Source organism: Urocitellus parryii, chromosome X, assembly GCF_045843805.1.
Source record: "Urocitellus parryii isolate mUroPar1 chromosome X, mUroPar1.hap1, whole genome shotgun sequence".
Classification (NCBI taxonomy): Eukaryota; Metazoa; Chordata; class Mammalia; order Rodentia; family Sciuridae; genus Urocitellus; species Urocitellus parryii.
Genome location: NC_135547.1, coordinates 76,145,941 through 76,157,120, shown reverse-complemented (window position 1 = coordinate 76,157,120; position 11,180 = coordinate 76,145,941).

Below are 11,180 nucleotides of genomic sequence, written 5' to 3'. Positions count from 1 at the left end.
ATGAAGCCCTGATTTTGATCCCAAGCACCTCAAAAAATGAAGACAAAACCCCAAAACATTACCATAGCCTCTGAAGTCTCCATCTTTTATTTTGGTACTGGGGTTTGAACCCAGGGGCACTATACCACTGAGCTACTTTTCATTTTGAGACAGGGACCTTTTTATTTTGTGACAGGGTCTCATTAAGTTGCTGAGGATCTCACTAAATTGCTGAGGCTGGCTTGGAGCTTGTGATTCTCCTACCTCAGCTTCCAGAATGGTTGTGATTGCAGGCATGTGCAACAGCACCTGGCAAAAGTCCTCTGTAAACCCTTCTAGATTGCACTGCTTTCCTTCCCCACATGATGAAAGTACTATGAGGAATTGTGCTTTTCATTATAACTTTCTCACCTGTGTTTTGAACTTTATATACACAGAATCATACTGTATGAATTTTCTGAACTTGCTTTCCCTCTAAATCATGTTTATGGTATTCATTCCATGTTGATACTCATCGTGGCAGGTATTCATTTTCACCAATGTAGTTTTCCATTTTATGATTATGTCACAATTTGTTAAACCATTCTCCATTGAAGGACATCTAAGATGTTTCCAGATTCCTGCTATTAAGATCAGTGCTGCTATTAACACTCATAAATTATTGCAGTACAAGTCTTCTGGCACTTTTGTGCAAGATTTTTTCTATTTTGTATGTCTAAGGTTAGAATTACTGAGTCATAGGGTAAAACCATGTTCAGATTTATTAAATGTCAAATTTACCCAAAGTGATTGTGCCAATTTATACATCTGCTAGCAGGATTTCCATAGCTTAATATCTCTGACAAAGCTCACATTATCAGACTTTTAAATATTTTTCTGATGGGTATAAAATAAATCTCAAAGTGAACACTATTTTCATTTCCTTGATTACTGATGAGGTAGCTCACCTTTTCATATGTTTATTGGCCAGTCCTGCTTCCTCTTCTGTGAAATACTAGTATTTCATACACATACACATACATAATGATATATAGCTATATATTCGTGATAGTTTCCTTGATCAGTTCATATAAATTGCAAATATCTTCTGATAGTCCATGTGGCTTTTTTAACTAACACCTTTTTTGTTTTGTCTTTTTTTTAATATTTATTTTTTAGATGTAGATGGACACAACACAATGCCTTTATTTTTATGTGGTGCTGAGGATTGAACCTGGGTCCCGCTCATGCTAGGCGAGTGCTCTACCGCTGAGCCACAATCCCAGCCCCCTGTTTTGTCTTGTTTTTAATATTTAATTTTTAGTTGTAGGTGGACACACAATCTTTATTTCATTTTTATGTCGTGCTGAGGATCAAACCCAGTGGTCCTCATGTGCACTAGGTAAGTACACTACCACTGAGCCATAGCCCCAGCCCCGAAAATAACCTTTTGATTAACAAAATTTTATTTTTAAAATATGGTCAAATGTATCCAACTTTTATTGTATGGTTTGTGCTTTATATTTTTGTCTAAAATTCTTCCCTATGCCAAGATTATATAAATACTTTCATATTTTCTACTAAAAGTTTTAAATATATGCTTTGCATATAAAATTAGTTTTTGTGTAAGGTATTGAAGCCAGATTTAAAGTTAGGTAGTCAGTGTAGTTAGGTAAATCGGGTCTAATATCGAGTGAAATCTAAAATGGAGGCCATGCTGGGAATGACTCAGGGAAAACACGACAATTCATGGAATGTTAATGAAGTCCTGAAAAGGCCCTAGGCCAAAGTCCACCTCAAAGAAGTATTAATGAACAGCCCCCAACAGATTTGGAGATAGCCCATCCCAGAGAAGTGATAAGCCCATCCCAAAAGTCCTTCCTGCCCCTTTGGCCCACCTGTGTCCCACCCCTCCAACCTACATTCCATCACCAAACCTATAAAAAGGGGAACACATTTGCCCACTAACTGGATTCCACCTCTTGCGTCCCCTTCTTCCTCCGGGAGAAGTCTTTTCTGCTGTCCTTTAATAAACTTCTAATCTCTACTCTGACCTTGCCTCGGCGTGCTTCTTTGGTGTTATTCTTCAACATCGGGGAAGCAAGGACTCGTCACCGGCCAACAGCGGTAACAGTATGAGATAAAGATTCCCTTTCTTTTTTTCCTACATGGATAACTAATTTTCCCAGTATTGCTTACTAAACAGTCCATCCTTTGCCCACTGATCCACAATTCCACTTCTATATTTTGCCAAGTGTCCAAATATGTTCAGGTTTGCTTCTAGGCTATTATATTCTACTGTTCCATTCTTCTGTTCCTGTGCCAATTCCAAATTCTCTTAATTATTGCTTTATAATAAATCTTTTAAAAAAAATTTTAATTGTAGATGAACACATTACCTTAATTTTATTTATTTATTTTTATATGGTGCTGAGGATTTAACCCAGAGCCTCACAAGGAATAGGCAAGCACTCTACCACCAAGCCACAACCCCAGCCCTTTATAATAAACCTTGTTATCTGAAAGAGGAAGTTCCAGTTCCCTCACTTCATTTGCCTCTTTGGTTAATTTTAATCAGTTCCTCTTCCACATATGGTTTAGAATTATTTTTGTCAAATTGTATGAAAAATCCATTTGGAATTTTCATGGAAATACATTGGAATCCATAGATCAATATAGGACATCATGACAATATTGAGTCTTGTCCTTCATCAGTCTAGAATGCCTGTCCATTTATTGAGATCTTCAATATTTTTCAGCAGAATGTCATTATTTTCTTCATAAAGGTCTTGAAAATCTTTTATTTATTTAGATTTATTCCTTGGTATTATATTATTTTTGTTATTTAAAAAATTATATAGTGTGTGTGTCTGTGTGCAGTGCTGGGGTTCAAACCTAGGCCTCTTGCATGCTAGGCAAGTACTCTACTGCTGAGCAACATTCCCAGCCCACTATTTTATAAGTTACATTTTTCTATTTGTCCAATTGTTCAAGTCAGTTCAAATGTATTTCTACTCCTACTACTCCACTGACTTCCAAATTGCAAATTCAATGGATACATTTCAGTTCTTAGCTTACTTGACCTCTCTGTTGAATTTTAAATACTAATCATTCCTCATTCCTCACATTCTTTTCTCCCTCTAGCTTCTCAATTACACACTTTCTGTGCTAGTTTTCAATTACTTTGTTGGTTCACCTATCTTTGCCCTGACATTAAATATTGGGTCTTTTCCTGAGTTTTCTGCCCTTGACCATGATCTCATCTCTATATCTGTGACTGGTGCCCACTTGCTAATGACACAACCACCCAACCTCTCTCCTGAGCTCTGCTTTTCTAACTGCTTATTGAACATCTCCTCTTGGATAGCTCAGACATATCATTACATTACCTTCCTTAACCCAAAACCTACACCTTCTCTTAAGTTCTTTCACTATTATTCCCATGCACTACCTATTTTTCCAAGACAAAAACTAGGAAGAATTCCACTCTTTCTTTTGCTCATTATACTCCCAGAAATTCCAGCAACATTTTAGTTCTCAAATACAGCAACCTCTTTTTTGCTTCTGAACCTTTCGAATTCTTGCTCTTCTTTCTGCTAGAACTAGCTTCTCCTGGCTCATTGCAAGTCTGGCTCCTTCTTATCTTCAAGTCTTGGCTAAAATGTCACCTCCCCAGTAGAGACTTTCCCTGTCTACTTTCTCTGTCTACTCTAGGTTCCTTGTATCCCAAACCCAGTCACTATTACTAATATCTCACCCTTCTTTTCTTTCTTTTTTTTTTAAATATTTTTTAGTTGCTGATAGATCTTTATTTATTTATTTTTTAATACATGGTACTGGGAATCAAACCCAGTGCTTTACCATACCAGGCACGTGTGATACCACTGAGCCCCAGCCCCAGCGCCCCCTTCTTTTATTTCTAATGTAAGGGACTGGTGAAAAGTTCCAGGAAGAGACCACCAAGAGACTGACTCATGCAATTGCAGAAGGGGATTTATTGAGGATCCAATTCAGCGCGCTGAGGCTCCAGGCTCACTCAAGAAGGGAGAGCAGCCCAGAGCCCCGGGGGAGGGGTCGAGCAGTGCTTAAGTACACTTTTTGGGGAGGGGGGGGCTTTGCATACATCAGAACAAATCAGCATGAGGCGCAGGAAAATTGAACAACAACTCTCATACATGATTAGCACATTCATTGGTGGGAACAGGTCGGGCAGGGGTGATTGGTCACTCCTAAGCGGGTACACATTCAAACTGATTGGTTCCGGGCCTGTATGCTTACGAGACAAACTGCACAGGGCCCTAGGCTAAATGGCCAGTAGGGCATTGTCTTAACTATCTCAGGAATTTCAGGTTCTGGGTGTAGCAGAGGAACTTAACAATACCTGGTCTTTCACTTTTTAATTCAGGCTTTGCAGCTTAGAAACTTTACCCTTTCACTAACATAGTCTGTATTTACTTATTTTTTAATACTTATTTTTTAGGTATAATTGGACACAATGCCTTTATTTTATTTACTTATTTTTATGTGGTGCTGAAGATCGAAGCTAGGGCCTTGCACATGCTAGTCGAGTGCTCTACCACTGAGCTACAGTTCCAGCCCCTGTATTTACTTATAAACTGTTTTCCAATAGATTGTATGCTCCACAAGACTAAGGAATTATATCTATGTTTTTCCTTTTTTTAAAAAATAATTTTTTTGAGAGAGAGAGTTTTTTTAATATTTATTTTTTAGTTTTCGGCGGGCACAACATCTTTGTATGTGGTGCTGAGGATCAAACCTGGGCCGCACGCATGCTAGGTGAGCGCGCTACCGCTTGAGCCACATCCCCAGCCCCATATATCCATGTTTTTCATTGCTTTATCACCAGAGCCTAGAATAATGCCAGCCACACTACAAATATTTATTGACTGCTTATTCCTTGCCTCCCAATTAATCATCAAAAGTGGTTGAGTCTACCTCCTAAACATCTCCCAAATCTATCCCACATTCTCTAATACAATTATAATTATTTTAGCTGAAGTCCTCATCACCTTACCTGAACTAATGCAAGTCTTTCGATAGGTGCTCTTTCCTAAAGCCTGACCCCTTCTCTGTGCCACTACATTCAACACATTCCATAAAGCCAGAGTTACCTTCTCTAAAAGCAAACCAGATCTAATTACATCTTTCATTTGTTTTAAAATTCTTCATTGTCGAGGAAGATCAAGATAAAGTTCAAACTCCTTTTAGGAACTGTTTCATGATCTGCTCTGCCTTCCCTACCTTTTCCTTATCTTCCCTCCCCAGTGCTCCAATTCCCCTGGATACCTGCATTCCTACAAACATTCCATGCTGGTTCATGGCCTTGACTTTTGGATAGTACTATCTGGAATATACTCATCCAACCCACTTGCCAAGCCCCACTATCCATCCAGGTTTAGCTCAAAAGATTTTTTGTATTGTAAAGCTTTTCCTTACCCTCACCTGTCCTACCCACACCTTGCAAAGTCAATTACTTTGCAATTCTCCTGCTTCATTTCACATACTTCCATTGCATTGGCCAAACTGTACTCTCGGGTTTTTGCTTCTAGTGTCATTCTGGCTGCCTGTGACACCTGGGGCAAAGGCTTGTCTCATTCTTATTTGTATCCTCAATTGTTATGTTTACTAAGTGCTGGAATGCTTATTAAACAAATGAAAATGAGCAAAAAAAGTCTTTAAGTACCATCTGAAGTTGTCAGATTTGTAGAGAAATTATTCACATATGACTGCTGACAAGATAAACAGATAACAAAACTTTTGGAAAATGATTTGACATTATTTATCAAAAGCCATAAATATTTTCATAACAGATCAAAGTGGTTGCTCCTGTGAAAAGTGAGTAGAGATGAAAATCAAAGGGGATGGGAGGCAATTGCTATTCATTATGAGCTGTTGAGATTTTTAAATGGTGTAACAATTTTAAATAATTATTTTTGACCCCTGGCCTAATAATTCTATACTCAAGAACTAATGTTAGAGAAACAATTGTTATTTCTTTCTTGCTGAGCACACTTAAATGGTAAAATTATGCAATTGTGGGAGCACACACTACCACTGAGCTACATCCTCTGCCCTAGAGAAACAATTTTTCTTTGTGTGTGTGTGTGTGTGTGTGTGTGTGTGTGTGTGTGTGTGGTGCTGGGGATTGAACCTAGAGCCTTGCACAGCTAGTTAAGTGCTGTACCACTGAGTTACATCCCCATCCCCCTATAGAGACAATTTGACAGAAGTAAAAGCTACATGCATGAAATGCTGATTACTATATTATCTAAAATTGAAAATCTTGGAAACATAAGGCACACTGTAGTTCTGGAAATGACCTTGAAACAGTAGTAATGGCTTTAGTTTTTCCTTCAACATATGTATTCTGGCATTGTCAAAATTAGCATTTGGTTCCATCTGGAGCCTGGCTTCTATTCACATGGTTTCAGGACATCTGCAACTCCTTCTTTTAGCACCCCAAGACTCTATCTCAAGTTCAGTTTCCAGTTTTGAGCATGAAATTTGTTAATACTCCTTTTTATGTCAATTTTTATTATATGATGATTTTTATTTGGAATAGTAAAAAATAACTAGTTGTTATTACATGTAAATATTATAATGGTAGTTCATAATGCTTTGCTATATACAGATAAATAATATATAATTTTCTTTATCATGTATTTAAAACACAGTAGAGTACTTGAAAAAATGTTAAATCGAAATAAAAACACAGTATGATTAGTGAAAAAAAAAAAGAAAGAAAATCTTGGGCTGGGGATGTGGCTCAAGTGGTAGCACACTCGCCTGGCATGCGTGTGGTGCTGGGTTCCACCCTCAGCACCATATACAAAGATGTTGTGTCCGTCGAAAACTAAAATATATATATAAAGAAAATCTTGGAAACAATCTAATAACACAATAATATGGAAGTGGTGGGCTGGGGTTGTGGCTCAGTGGCAGAGTGCTTGCCCAGCATGTGTGAGACACTGGGTTTGATTCTCAGCACCACATATAAATAAATAAAAGGTTCATTGACAACTAAAAAATATTTCAAAAAAAAAAAAAAAACAATATGGAAGTGGTTACAATATGTTAGCATACTATAAAATGTTATGTACAAGTATGATCTAACTTTGAACAAAAAATCATGTACATTGTGTGGACATAAGTTTCTAAGAACGAGCCTGGAAGTTAAGTACACACAAACAAGTTAACAGTGATTTTCTCCAGATGGTAGGATTATATGATTATATCACCTTTTGTTTATATTGTCTAATTTTTACGATGACTAATAATTCTTATACAATAATAATTTCTAAAAGTTTAAAGTTAAAAAAATATGCTTTGTACACCATGACTCTTATCTTGGTAAAATTATGCAATTGTGGAAATAGAGATTGGGAGGTGAAATGCACAAATGAAAAGTTACTGTATTGCAATAAAAAGATTATAAATGACTTCTTTATTTTACCAAAATATCCTTTTGACATTTTTATAAAAGTAATACACATTTTTTGAGAGAATTTTTTTAATATTTATTTTTTAGTTTTCGGTAGACACAACATCTTTATTTTATTTTTATGTGGTGCTGAGGATCGAACCCAGCGCCCCGAGCATGCCAGGTGAGTGCGATACTGCTTGAGCCACATCCCCAGCCCAAAAGTAATACACATTTGTTATAGAAAATTTGCTGCAGTCTGGCTGGGCACAATTCAGGAGCCAATTGTCAAAAGAAATGAACTTTATTTTTAGAACACACACTCTGCACCACACAGCTCTTCAGGAAAATCCTCAGAGCCCAATTGCCACCACCAGCTTCCCACAAGCGCTTCAACCTCCCCCACTCCTCCTGCTCTTGAGGCCGATTGGCTGGGTCATGTGGGCGGAGCCAAAAAAAGTCCCCCAATGAGTAGCTCCGTGGCCTGAAAGGGCGGGGAAACAGCCCAATGAGCATCACTGCAGAGGAGCCAATCAGTTGGCAGCTAGAAGTTTGCTGGGGCCGATGTGAGCCAATCATCAGCTGGCAGCTGGAAGTTTGCTGGGGCCCCTTCGGCTGTGGCTCTCAACAAAAATTCTTTATAGTGGCCAGGCATGGTGGCACACATCTGTAGTCTCAGTGATTCAGTAGGCTGAGGCAGGAGGATTGGAAGTTCAAGGTCAGAAAATTAGTGAGACCCTCAGCAACTTAGCAGGAACCTGTCTTGTTATGCTTGAATTCGGGACCCCCAAAAGACCACCAGAGACCAAGATTGATGTTAAGCAGCAAAAAGGTGTTTATTGTGAGCTAGCTCCGTCCTCCGTGGCACACAGCAACTGGTGATGCTGAGAGGCCCCGAGCCCAGGGTTTGCAGCAATTTTATACACTCTTTGGGGAAGGCAGGGACCCCACATACATCATAGCATCTCTTAGGGAAAATCATAAAACAACTCTAAACCATGATTAGCACATTCACTGGAGGGAACAAGTTGGGTAGGGGTGATTGGTTACTTACAAGAGAGGGATTCCTTTGAACTGATTGGTTTAAGCCACGAGGGGAGTACTGCTGAACTACATGGTTTCCCAACATGTTATCAACCACCATAAACTACTGAGAGGGTCATCTGGCATCCCAGGTATTTCCCTATCTCATGCTGATTGGTGGCTGCTAGGGGGTTGCTATGGGTCCCTACCTAGCCTGAGTCAGGGACACCTGGTGCAGCAGATCTCTCCTGTTATTTGTAGATAAACAACTCAGCAGGGTGGGTATGTGCCTAGGAGTGCTCTGTGGGTCTTTCCAAGGACAAGGGTCACGCCCCCTTCCTTGGACAGGCTTTGCTCTGAGGTAGAGGCTGGTTTTTCAGTCTCAAAATAAAAAAAAATTATAAGGACCTGGGATGTGGCTCAGTGGTAAAGTGCCCCTGGGTTCAATCCCCAGTATCATTTTTTTTCCTTATTGGTGGATTTAATTGACAAATAATAATTGTACATATTTATGAGGTACAACATGAAGTTACATTATACATATACACTGTGAGATAATCAAATCAGGCTAATTAACATATTCATTTTTTTGTGGTGAGAGCATTTAAAATCATTTTATCTATTTTGAAATGTACTTATTCTTTTTTTAATATTTATTTTTTAGGTATAGATGGACACAACACAATGCCTTTATTATTTTTTTTATGTGGTGCTGAGGATTGAACCTGGGTCCCGCCCCTGCTAGGGGAGCGCTCTACCGCTGAGCCACAATCCCAGCCCATAAATATACTTAATTCTTAATCATACTCAACATGCTGTATAACAACAGAATCTATTCCTTCTGTGCAACTGAAGTTTTGCCTGAATTGTTTTCTGTTAAAGTCTGTAAACAAGTCAAGATGGTGCCTGGCATTTTGCCAGAGGGAGTGGTTTGTGAAGTAAGGCCAGCAAGCCATTAAGTGTGGAGATTCCTTATTGGTTGACTGCTGTATCTAGTTTATGTTAATTAAGATAAGCTGTGTGTAATGTATATATCCCCCTCCTGTCCTACAACAAATGGCTCCCACTCCTGCTGCATCAATCTACACAAGTTGCTCATCACCCCCCAGTTATTTTGCTGCAGCCGGACTGTGGCAGTTTTCGGTAAGGTATACACTATATTCCAAAAATTATCAACATGACATTTTCTTTAAAGGTACTTTATGTTTTAAAACATGGGTTTTGGAAACAGACCTGTATTCAAATCCGGGCTGTATCATTTATAAATATGCTACTTTAGGAATATCATTTAATCTTTCTGATGTTCAGTATTCCTATCTGTAAAATTGGCATAGTACCACCTACCTCCAGAGCATCTCCTTTAAAGGTGATGATATATTAGGTCAAATCATATTAAATTGCCAACATTAGTTTTGACCTACAAAAGTGTTGTTCATATGGATCACTTACAACATAAAACATGATATCTGGCATGTTATGTGATTAATAATAAATGATAGCTTCAGAAATTATCATGATAGAAGTGAAATAATAAGCACAAACCCCTAAAGAAAAACTCCTGGGAGTTAGGAGCATATCTCAGTGGTAGAACACTTGCCTAGCATTGCAAGGCCCTGGGTTCAATTCTCAGTACACACACACACACACACACACACACACACAGAGAGAGAGAGAGAGAGAGAGAGAGAGAGAGAGAGAGAGAGAAACTCTGTCCTTTTTTGAAAAGCAGTGAAGTTCTCAAGGAAGAAGAAGAAGAATCATCATCATCATCATCATCATCATCTGGAAATCTCTCTTGTAGTTTACATTCAAATGTCCTGACTTTGTGGAAGATGGGAAAGTACAGATTTCCTAAGTTTCAAAAAAGAAAATGAAACTATAAACTATATAAATTAGGACACTATAAAACAAACTACAGAATAATAATTGTCCATGTTGGCTACTGGAAAAGGAGAAGAGGGAAATGCTATAAACCAATGTTTCTCAAACTTGGTCTAGTAAAAAGAATAACCTGGGGCAGGGGATGGAGTAGAGAAGAACCTAAAATACTTTTAAAACTATTTCCCTGGGCTGGGGATATAGCTCAGTTGGTAGAGTGCTTGCCTTGCATGCACAAGGCCCTGGGTTCTAATCCCCAGCACCCCGTCCCCCCCCCAAAAAAAAAAACCTAGTTTCCAAGCTCATACCCAGACACACTGAATCTAGAAAACCTCTAATTAAACAAGTACTCCCAAATGACTATAATAGTCAAACATGTTTGAGAAGCTGCCATACAAATACCTTGTGACTTTCAAGAAGGAAAATAAACTCATCATAAGCTCATGAATAAAGAAATATGAGGTGAATGATAGCACAGCTAATATTTATAGTGATAATAAAATTAGAAAGCGTCAATGTAAGGAGGCAGGATGGGGATTGTAGCTCAGTGATAAGGGTGCTTGCCTAGCATGCATGAGAATCTGAGTTCATCCCCACCACCATACACACACAAAAAAAATGCTAAGGAGTCCATCAAACATTTATTAATTATGCTGGGTGTTACGGAGCATGCCTGTAATCCCAGAAACTCAGGAGGCTGAGGCAGGAGGCTCACAAGTTTAAGGCCAGTCTGGCATCTTAGCAACACTCTTTCTCAAAATAAAAAATAGAAAGGCTTGGGGATGTAGCTCAGTGGTAGTGTACTCCTGGGTTTGATCTCCAGAACCAAAAATAATACACATTTGTTAATTACTGTGGCAATTTTAATGTATGTTCACAA